The sequence below is a fragment of the Trichechus manatus genome, unplaced genomic scaffold (genome assembly GCF_000243295.1).
Source record: "Trichechus manatus latirostris isolate Lorelei unplaced genomic scaffold, TriManLat1.0 scaffold00078, whole genome shotgun sequence".
Lineage (NCBI taxonomy): Eukaryota > Metazoa > Chordata > Mammalia > Sirenia > Trichechidae > Trichechus > Trichechus manatus.
In genome coordinates, this window is record NW_004444014.1 from 1,760,645 (window position 1) to 1,769,922 (window position 9,278).

Below are 9,278 nucleotides of genomic sequence, written 5' to 3' on the forward strand. Positions count from 1 at the left end.
TTTGGGGCAATTTGTTATGTATAAATAGATCAATTTTTACATTAGCCACTAATTCCTCATCAGGGATCAGAATCTCATGGGGCAGAAATCTGTTGGAGAAAAACCTTGACTGGGAATCAATTTGGAAGACATAATCAACCTACTAATTGAGGAACATATGTGTTCAGCCCTGTCGTTCCCCTGTGGGTATATACCAGAAAAATAATAACTGCCTTGCCTTCAAGGATATTTAATGCAGAAGCAACACTTCAATGCATTAAAAAAAACCAGACAGCAAAGTTATAGAGTACTGAAACTGTTAAAGAGCTCCATTTTAATTATTCGACTGTCCTTAGCAATGACCTTTCATTTGCAGGGCTTGTAGTTTTGAAGGATGTGAAATACATGATCCCTGTCCTCCAGGAACTGAGGAGTGGTAAGAAACATTAAAATGTGATAGAAGATATTATGTAGAAAATTCCTGCGGCAGAGCCTGTAGCTTTGCCTGCTCAATCCCCCTTCTAGGGTATCTTACTCTACCCCAGAGACTGGAAAGCTAAGTTTCTCAGCATTCCTTGCAGGTAGGGTTTTAGAAGAAAATCATGTTTGCCTATTATGTGCACTTAGGCAAAAATTTCCAATGTGGAAGCAAAGTAGAACACGTCTTCCTGCCCTGCTAGCTGTTTTCTGATGACAGTAAGCACATGGACATATAAAGTTTTTCTGTCACTCAGTGCTCAGCCACCAGCTCTGTGGGGTTTGAGAGGCAGTAGCTACAGTGACTTACTGATTCTGGCTTCCTTATTTCTGGATTGCAGCTATGGTGCTGGGTTCTTGAACACAATAGTTTCAATGGTGTCCTCAGAAGTAGTAGTTCCTTGGGCAGATCAGTTTTGCAGTGTTCCGGGGCAATTTCTGGCCCACCCTAAAGCCCCTTCTTGTAACCTTGCCCCAAATTTTGTAAGCCCTTGAATCCCTGTATTAAATCCCTTCCTGCTTAAAATACTATAGTGGTTTCTGTTTCCTGTATTGAACCCTTACTGATAGATGCCATAAAACAAGGAACCAGAGAGTATTATAAGAGATTAGGACAGGTGAGGGTAAGTAGGGGTAATTAGGAAGGAATTTTTGGCAGAGGTAATTTTTTAGCATGAAGGAGTAAAGATTTCAAGGAGCCCAGAAGGAGAGATGAGGACTTCCTGGTGGGAGTGGTTAAAAGAGCCTCTTTCTCTTTCCCTCAAATTGGTACCTTCTCATCACCTTCCATCCCCCAGCTGGATGGGTTCTGGTTTTTATCAAGACCTGGATGTGAATGAATAGTTACTTGGAGTTTCTGTTTGTCGTCACTGAGAAATGTGTTATTTCAATATGGGCTTCAATACCCAGAAGACAGATCCTCATGGAGCCCCCTTGTGGATCCTGCCAAGACACATGCCTCTGAAAACGTGGGCCCTTCCTTTCCCATTGCCTTCCTTCATCACCCTGCTGGATACCACGGGCTGCTGTCCCATGCTCAGCTCCTGATCACCTACCTCCCTGGGGAAGGATGAAATGGAGGGACCAGGTGTTCTCTGACATGGCAAATCAGAAGAAAAATCACTGCATTGGGAAGGAGGATGCCTGAGATCTAAATTTAGCTCTGCTGCCTACCAGCTGTTTAACCTTGGGCAAGTTTATTTAATAGCCAAATCTGTAATATCTTGCAAAGCTGCCTGCTTCTCTCCATTTTAAAGGCTGCAACCTCAAATGAGACCCTTATCATGTCTCCTGTTATAACTTCTGTTATCCATGCATCCTTTCCAATCCATTTTTCTTCGTGTGTCCAGAATAGTCTTGTAAGGATGCAAATATGATCATATCACCTCTCCTTTAAAACTCTTTAATTCTCCCCATTGCCCCCAGGATGTCAAAACTTTGGGCAAGGACATTAAGTCTGATTTGGTGTCAGTAGGCATCTCTACCCTCCTGTCTGGAGGGGGCTTTATCTTGAGAGAAACTAGAACTACTGGTCCCTAAACTGGGCAGCTCACCCTAGGGGGTACACAAGACAGTCCAATGAGGTGTGGGTGGAAATGATTAGAACTTTTATGTGTATTTTTATTTAAAAATTAAGAAGGAAATTAAGCTTCATCAGCATTTGATATAAGGGGTCCTGGCTCAGATCATCTTTCAGGTTCCCATGTTTCACGGGTGGTCTTTGTCTACCATGTGTGAGGGTCAGCATTGCAAGGTTAAGGGGTTGGTGGTTGCCGGTGCAGGCTCTGGAGTCAGATAGCCTGGATAAATGCTTTTTTATTGGTTATTAGTATTATATTATTACTATCATGCTGGGGAAGATTGAAAGTCCTACAGTGCAGAAGGATTTGTATGAAATGGACAAGTGGGTTAATAAGATTCCTGCAAAGAAGCTTCAGATTGTAAAGAAAGATTGACTAATGCAAGCCCAAATGAATAGCAAGGGGTAGGCTATTGCTTCTTCAGTTCAGATTATAAGCTTGTCACCAGACACATTATGAAGTAAAGACAGACAACCTAATCAGCCACAACAAGATAGTAGTCAAAAACATTTCAAAATTCATGACCTCTACACACAGATTAATATTCACTGTATTGTGCCTTGATGTATTGGCTGATGTCAGTAAGTAAACCAGTAGCTGTTGAGGTCAAGTCGAGTCCTACTCATAGTGACCTCATGTGTGTCAGAGTACAACTGTGCTCTATAGGGTTTTCAGTGGCTGATATTTTGGGAGTAGATTGCCAGGCTTTTCCTTCTGACATGCCTCTGGGTGGACTCAAACCTCTAACCTTTTGATTAGCAGCCAAGCTCGTTAACTGTTTGCACCACCAAGGGATTCCAATGTCAGTAAGTACATGTATGCAATTTATAATCAAACATATTGGGGATGCCTGCTCAAAAATGTGTTTCTGGTAGTTGTACAGTAAAGAAAACTTGGAGACCACTGAGTTAGGCACGGACTTGGAGCTCAACTGTTCAAGGACTTGCCCTAGACCCAATACATATTCTCTGACCTAAAGCAAGAACGCAGACCCCTTGGTTATTGATATTCCTAATTTATTTATAAAGCAGGGTTGTTACTATACAGTATATTTCTGTCCATTTTCAGTGAGTTTTAAAGCAGTAAACTTTCTGATTTGGAGTATTTTATCTATAAATCATTCAATTTGGATATTGTCAGATATTTACTCAGAATTTAAAAAAAAGGTAAATATGATGTACCATACATTATGTTACTGAAGGATGGGTTATGGCAGCCTGCACCCTCATGATGGTGGATTGCCTCCTGACATTGGGACCAATTGGATGACACACCAATCCTGTCGTTTAGAATCTAGTGAGCGATGCCCTTTTTTTGCACCACAGTCATTCTTGAAGCAATTTGATTACTCCAGCCATCAGAACTCAGTCAGTAAACTGTAGGGATTGACAAAGAGGCACTGTATAAGCAACAGGAGAAAACTGGAAAAGTGAATTGTAGGTGGCGAGTGACTACTAATAAATAATCAGCTTATTCCCATTGCAGAAATGTATGTGACCAGGAGAAAAATTGACCCATGGAAAAAATGAATCGGACGAAAGTGGGCAACTTAATTACATATGAATATACTCAAGAGCAGATAATGTTCTGATTCTCTAAGCAAGACGGCTCTTCAAAATACCTGGTGTTTTTAAAATCACCTCTGCTGACACTTCGACTCTCTCCAGTTACCTGGCATCTGAAATTACACCATTAGTGATTCACTCCTTTGGGTTAAGCATCGACCTCTTCAGGTATCCCCTTTAGAAAAACAAGCACCTTTGGAAAGAGCCCATCAAGTCAACAACTTCTTAGTGCCACTTGGCCTATGAAATGAGTTCTAGCCTGTTAGGAGAGTTCTGGGGCAGTATTAGGGCTCTGGGCATCTTGTGGAGGGCTGTATGCAGAGGTGGTAAGCCACTAAGGGCTGGAAAAGAGCAGAGAGAGGAGAGTGCCAGAGGCCAGTTTCAATAGCTTCAGTTTTGACAAAAAGCCTGATTTTAACCCTTTAAAAAACAAGCTAGTTGCTGTCAATTCCAACTCATAGCCATCCCATATGTATCAGAGTAGAACTGCGCTCCACAGGGTTTTCAATGGCTGTGATCTTTTGGAGGTAGATCGCCAGGCCTTTCTTCAGAGGTGCCTCTGAGTGGATTCCAGCTGCCAACCTTTTGTTTAGTAGCCAGGCACTTAACAATCTCTGTCACCCAGGGACTCCTTTTAACCCTTTAGTGTCGGTCTACAATAGACTATACCAACACTGAATTTACCATAATCCATTGGACTTGGGTAGGAAAATCACATCTTTCAGAATTAATTCAGTATAATACAACAGGCAAGGGGCCCCAATAAATACAGTCAACCCTCATGTTTCAGTGAACAAATCATCTGCTTGTTGATTGTCGATGGACAATCTGGGACTCAGATCAGAGCCCTCTCTGGGAAATCACATCCATTTTCTTATCAATTATAGACAAACAAGAGAGAGGAAGGGCAAATTTTTAGAAAGAATAGAAAAATGCTCTTCAAAGCACAAAATTGCTGTGATTGGGGGATTAGCTGTCATACGTTTTGCAGTCTCATTTCTCATCGTTATTGTGGATGATTGAGCAATGGCCATTCTGATGAAATCTTTTTGATGATTTCATTTCTGATGTTCACCTGCCTGCTAGTTCAGCAAATTGACACATCTCTTCAATAACACCCCCTCCCAACAACTGACTGATTTAGTAGATCCAGTAGGGGGGAAAAAAAAATCAAAGTAGTTTGACCAAATGTGCTTTTTTGATGGATTTTATCAGTTGTTAGCTAAATTGATAGGTTATTTTTAACCTGATTTTTTATTTTTGTTTTCAGAAATAACAAGTTAGCTCTTTTACCCAAAAGACCAGGTGTCTAATCGACTTGGCTGGTTGTGCTGACAGATATCTGATATGACATCAATTGACTAAACTGACGAGAATTTGAATGAGTTCAGTCAAAATGTTTGAATCCATCAGCAGGGAGTGTCAACCAATTTTTGCTCTGGAGAAAGCGCTCCAGTGCTTTCAAGTGTCTGCATTTTATAACAAGGAAGCATAAGCCATTTGGCCTGAAGACATAAGAAGCCGATCCTAGAGGAGAATTCTCTGAAAGTACCTGAGTGAATTTTTGAGTCTTCTGATCTCTTGCAAGAATCCACGTTTCTCAAGGAAAGACAAACTTGTGTGTCCCATCACAGTTACATTTTTCAAGTCTCTAAGGAAGGCATTACACCAGTGACCTTCCACTAACCCCATCCTTGGGGCGACACAGAGCCAGCCAATGGAAAAGCCATGTAGTAGGTAAAGTGGAGTCTGTGGGTGGTGCATATGGTTAATGTGCTCAGCTGCTAACTGAAAGATTGGCGGTTCAAGTCCATCTAGAGGCACTCCAGAAGAAAGGCCTGACAATCTACCTTCAAAAAATCAGACATTGAAAACCCTATGGAGCATAATTCTACTCTGACACGCATGGGATCACCATGAGCCAGAGTTGATTTGACGGCAACTGGATGGATGGATGGAGGTAAAGTGGGTTGTCAATATTCCATGATCCATTCTTCTGCCACCCTGTCCCACTTCAAACCCCTTTTTTGATCACCAAGGTATCCACCGCCCTCATACTCTCCCTTTCAAGGGCGAATATCCCCTGGTGTCCCTAATGAGGGAGTGACAAATCACTCTGCTCACTAATTCTCCTCAAGAGAGATTAATCAGATTTTTACAGGAACTGAAAGTAGTTGAACACTTATTACCTACCAGGCACTGTGCTGAGCATGTTACACATGTTACCTCATCTGATGTCCACAACAACTGCTACTCATTGTGTGGCTATTTATGGCCTTTTTGATATTTCAGGAGCTAAACTTCCTTGGCTGAAGTTTAGAGCTGAAGTCTGGGTGAATTTTTTGATGGTTTGGCTTGATCTGGGCAGTGAATTGGCACGCCTAGAGCAGGCTGTGGATACCAGAAAGCTGGAGACCCCCAGCATCAGGCGCAGTAGTGCATGTCCTCACCTCACGTACGTACAGTAGTGCGGTGGCCAGTGCCAAGACTCTGACTGTTCAGAAACTGCAGCCAGTCCTTTCAAAGCAGAAGCCTCTAGCATAAGACCAAAGAAAATGCTCCCAAACTTGTCTGAGGAAGCATGAGCTACTCTTGTCATCAGCTGCCATCGAGTCTATCCTTGACTCATGGTGACCCCATGCAGGGACAGATTATCCAATAAGCAAGGTAAGCACAGGCTTCCTTGTGCTTACTTACTAATCTGTAGTGAACAATTTCACATTTTTTCACCACATCACAGATTCTGCTTCTAGGTTTGGTTGGCATCTATCCCTCTCCCAAGCCCACAGCACCTCCTACAGAATCAAAGTCTCTTTTCAAATTTATAATCTGTGATGGGTGGATTACCCGGTAAGCAAGGTAAGCGTGGGCTAGCTTGTGTTTATTTACTAATCTGTAGTGAACAATTTCACTGTGGTGAAACCCATGTGAAATTGTTGACTACAGGTTAGTAAGTAAGCACAAGTATGCCTGTGCTTACCTTGTTTATTGGATAATCCACCTCTGACCCCATGCACAACGGAATGAAACACTGCCCACTCCTGAGCTATCCCCATGATCAGTTGTGAATTGGATTATTGTGATTCACAGGGTCTTCACTGGCTGATTTTCAGAAGTGGATCACCAGGCCTTTCTTCCTAGTCTGTCATACTTTGGAAGCTCTGCTGAAACCTGTTTCGCATCATAGCAATAGGCAAGCCTCCACTGAAAGACAGGTGGTGGCTGCACATGAGGTGCACTGGCTAGGAATCGAACCTGGGTCTCCCACATGCAAGGCGAGAATTCTACTACTGAACTACCAATGCTCCCACAAGTCCCTCTAGTTCAGCAGAAAAGACGGAAAGTTTGAGTATCACGAATGTGTTGCTTCATTGCACTATAAACATGAGTCCCCTCAAGTCAATGCCTATTCATGGGTCAATCTGATCAATTCATTTGAGGAAAAAGTGTCATGCAGAGTTTTTCTGCAACAACATTAATTCAGCAAACATCTGCTGAGTGTATGCAGCGGTGTAGCTGCTAGGCTGGGCCAGGGGACTCCTTAGGGATCCCTAAGGGAGAAAGCTAGCCCATTGGACTGAACAGATGCGGGGAACAACCTGCCAGAATGAAGACAAGGAAACCAAAGTGGTATACACAGACTCAGAAAACATCCCAGCCCAAGAGACCTGAGAGGTGAACTAGTCTAATCTTGTCCACCAGTATCCCATGTGGCTACAGAGCGGTCACATTACAAAGTGTCCTGGACATTCAGGGCCAGGGTCAGGGGCCTAGAGGGAGTTGGGGGAAAGCCTGGGAAAGGAGGAGATGGCTAAGAGGACTGGGTCTGGTTAGGTGCCTTCTCTCTAGTTTTCTATATTTTATATGACTCTGAATGCTTATATATAAATACACAGTCGATCTAAATTATTCATAGAGTCTGTATTTGCAAATACACCTACTTGCTAAAATGTATTTGTAAGCCCAACACCAATACTTGCAGCACTTTTGTAGTTGTTTGCAGACATGTGCAGAGTGGTGAAAAATGTGAGTGGCTGAATGTTCCCGGCCAAGGACAAATCAGGCGATGCTCTGCCTTCTTGTCTCAGCTCTCACAGTGTAAACACGTGTCGTTTCCATGGTCTATTTACTGCCACGTTTTCACATCTTTGTGTTTTTTGTTGGTGATTTTGCTGTTAAAATAGCCCTCGAGCAGAGTACTGAAGTGCCGTCTAGTGTTCTTGAACGCAAGGCTGTGGGGTGCCTTATGGAGAAAATACGCGCGTTGGGTAAGCTTCATTCAGGCAAGAGTTGTAGTGCTGCTGGCGGTGCAGTCAGTGTTAATGAATCAACAGTGTGAATTACATAAGGGGTCTTTAAACAGAAGCCCACATAAAGCACGGTTATGTATTGATCAGTCGATGAAAATATGGTGACCAAAGACTCATAGGCATCTAACCCCGTATTTCTCCTGGAGCAAAGTTTCAGTATTTGCTAAGTCAGTGTTTAAGGCAACTACCTCTAAGAAGGAGCATCAACTGTGCCTCTGACTTCATCTTTTTCCTTTCATAGCACTCCCGTGTGGGAGGTTGAGCTAAAGCTAAGTGACCTGTCTGAGGTGGCCCGTTGGTTTGATGGTGCTGGTAGATCCACTCACATTCTTTTGCTTTTCTACCAGACCACTGGTGCTGATCACTCTGAGGAGAGACAGCCAGGTCTCGTGGAATAAGGGGTAGCAGAAGGAAAAATGAAACTCTGGAGCCAGATAAGTGGGTCTGAGTCTCAGGCCAACCCACCCCCCCCAACCCCCCAATTTTTAGCATCATGACTTTGGGCAAATTATGGGGCCTGAGCTCTCTCATCTGCAAACTGAGGATGGTGATAATATCTACCCATGATCGGCTTCATGGGCACGCGTGGTTGACATGGTCCCATGCTTAGAATGGCCCTGGACTTGGGGTTTAATGCTCTTGGAATTCTTAACAATGTTATCTTTGAAAGTGTTTGGTAAGGGAAGTCCTGAGACAATGGGGCATGGCGGAGGGGGTGGGGTTTCTTGGACCCTTGGCTCCTGGGCTCACACACTGTGGTCCTACCTCCCTGGGAGAGGTTCTTGACCACTCACTTCCCCGCCTCCTGGTGCCCAGGGCCACCCAGGCATTGACACAGCAGTACACTCACACACATCCTGGAGACCCTGAGGCCCAGCATCCTCAAGTGCCACCTGAGTGATCCAAGTTGAGTCAGCAGGAACTTGGTGTCAGGTGATTATTTCCCATGTAGGTTGTCTCTGCCACTCTTTACCCATCCCAACGGATTATCCGGAACCCCCTCTTCCCTGGTGAAACGGTCTACAGAGACGGAGAGAGATAAAAAGACCTTTGAGAGACTGGAGCTTACAAGGGCTGAGATGGGGAGGGAGCAGAGCATCTGCGCCATGGAGTGGGGCTGCTCAGGGGGCTGCCCCAGCATTTCTCCCACCCCTGTCTTGGTTGATCTATACCTTCATCGTCACATTATGACTTGTGCAAGCCCTAGGCACTTTGCTTTTATAGGCCCCTTCCTCCATAAAACATATTAAAAATGATACTTTATGATTGCGTTGGTATCGAGACAAATATAATGCAGGCTAGATTATATGCATTTCTTTCTTCTGATTTTAAAAGAAATGAAAACATTCACGTGGGCCCCTAAAAGT

At 43.6% G+C, this 9,278-nt stretch overlaps 1 non-coding gene across 1 annotated transcript; it reads right to left on the bottom strand.

Annotated features, from left to right (window-relative positions):
• Positions 1-6,835: 6,835 nt before the first annotated feature.
• Positions 6,836-6,906, bottom strand: TRNAA-UGC (transfer RNA alanine (anticodon UGC)). Its single transcript has one exon. It is a non-coding gene; the product is annotated as a tRNA-Ala (tRNA).
• Positions 6,907-9,278: the final 2,372 nt, after the last annotated feature.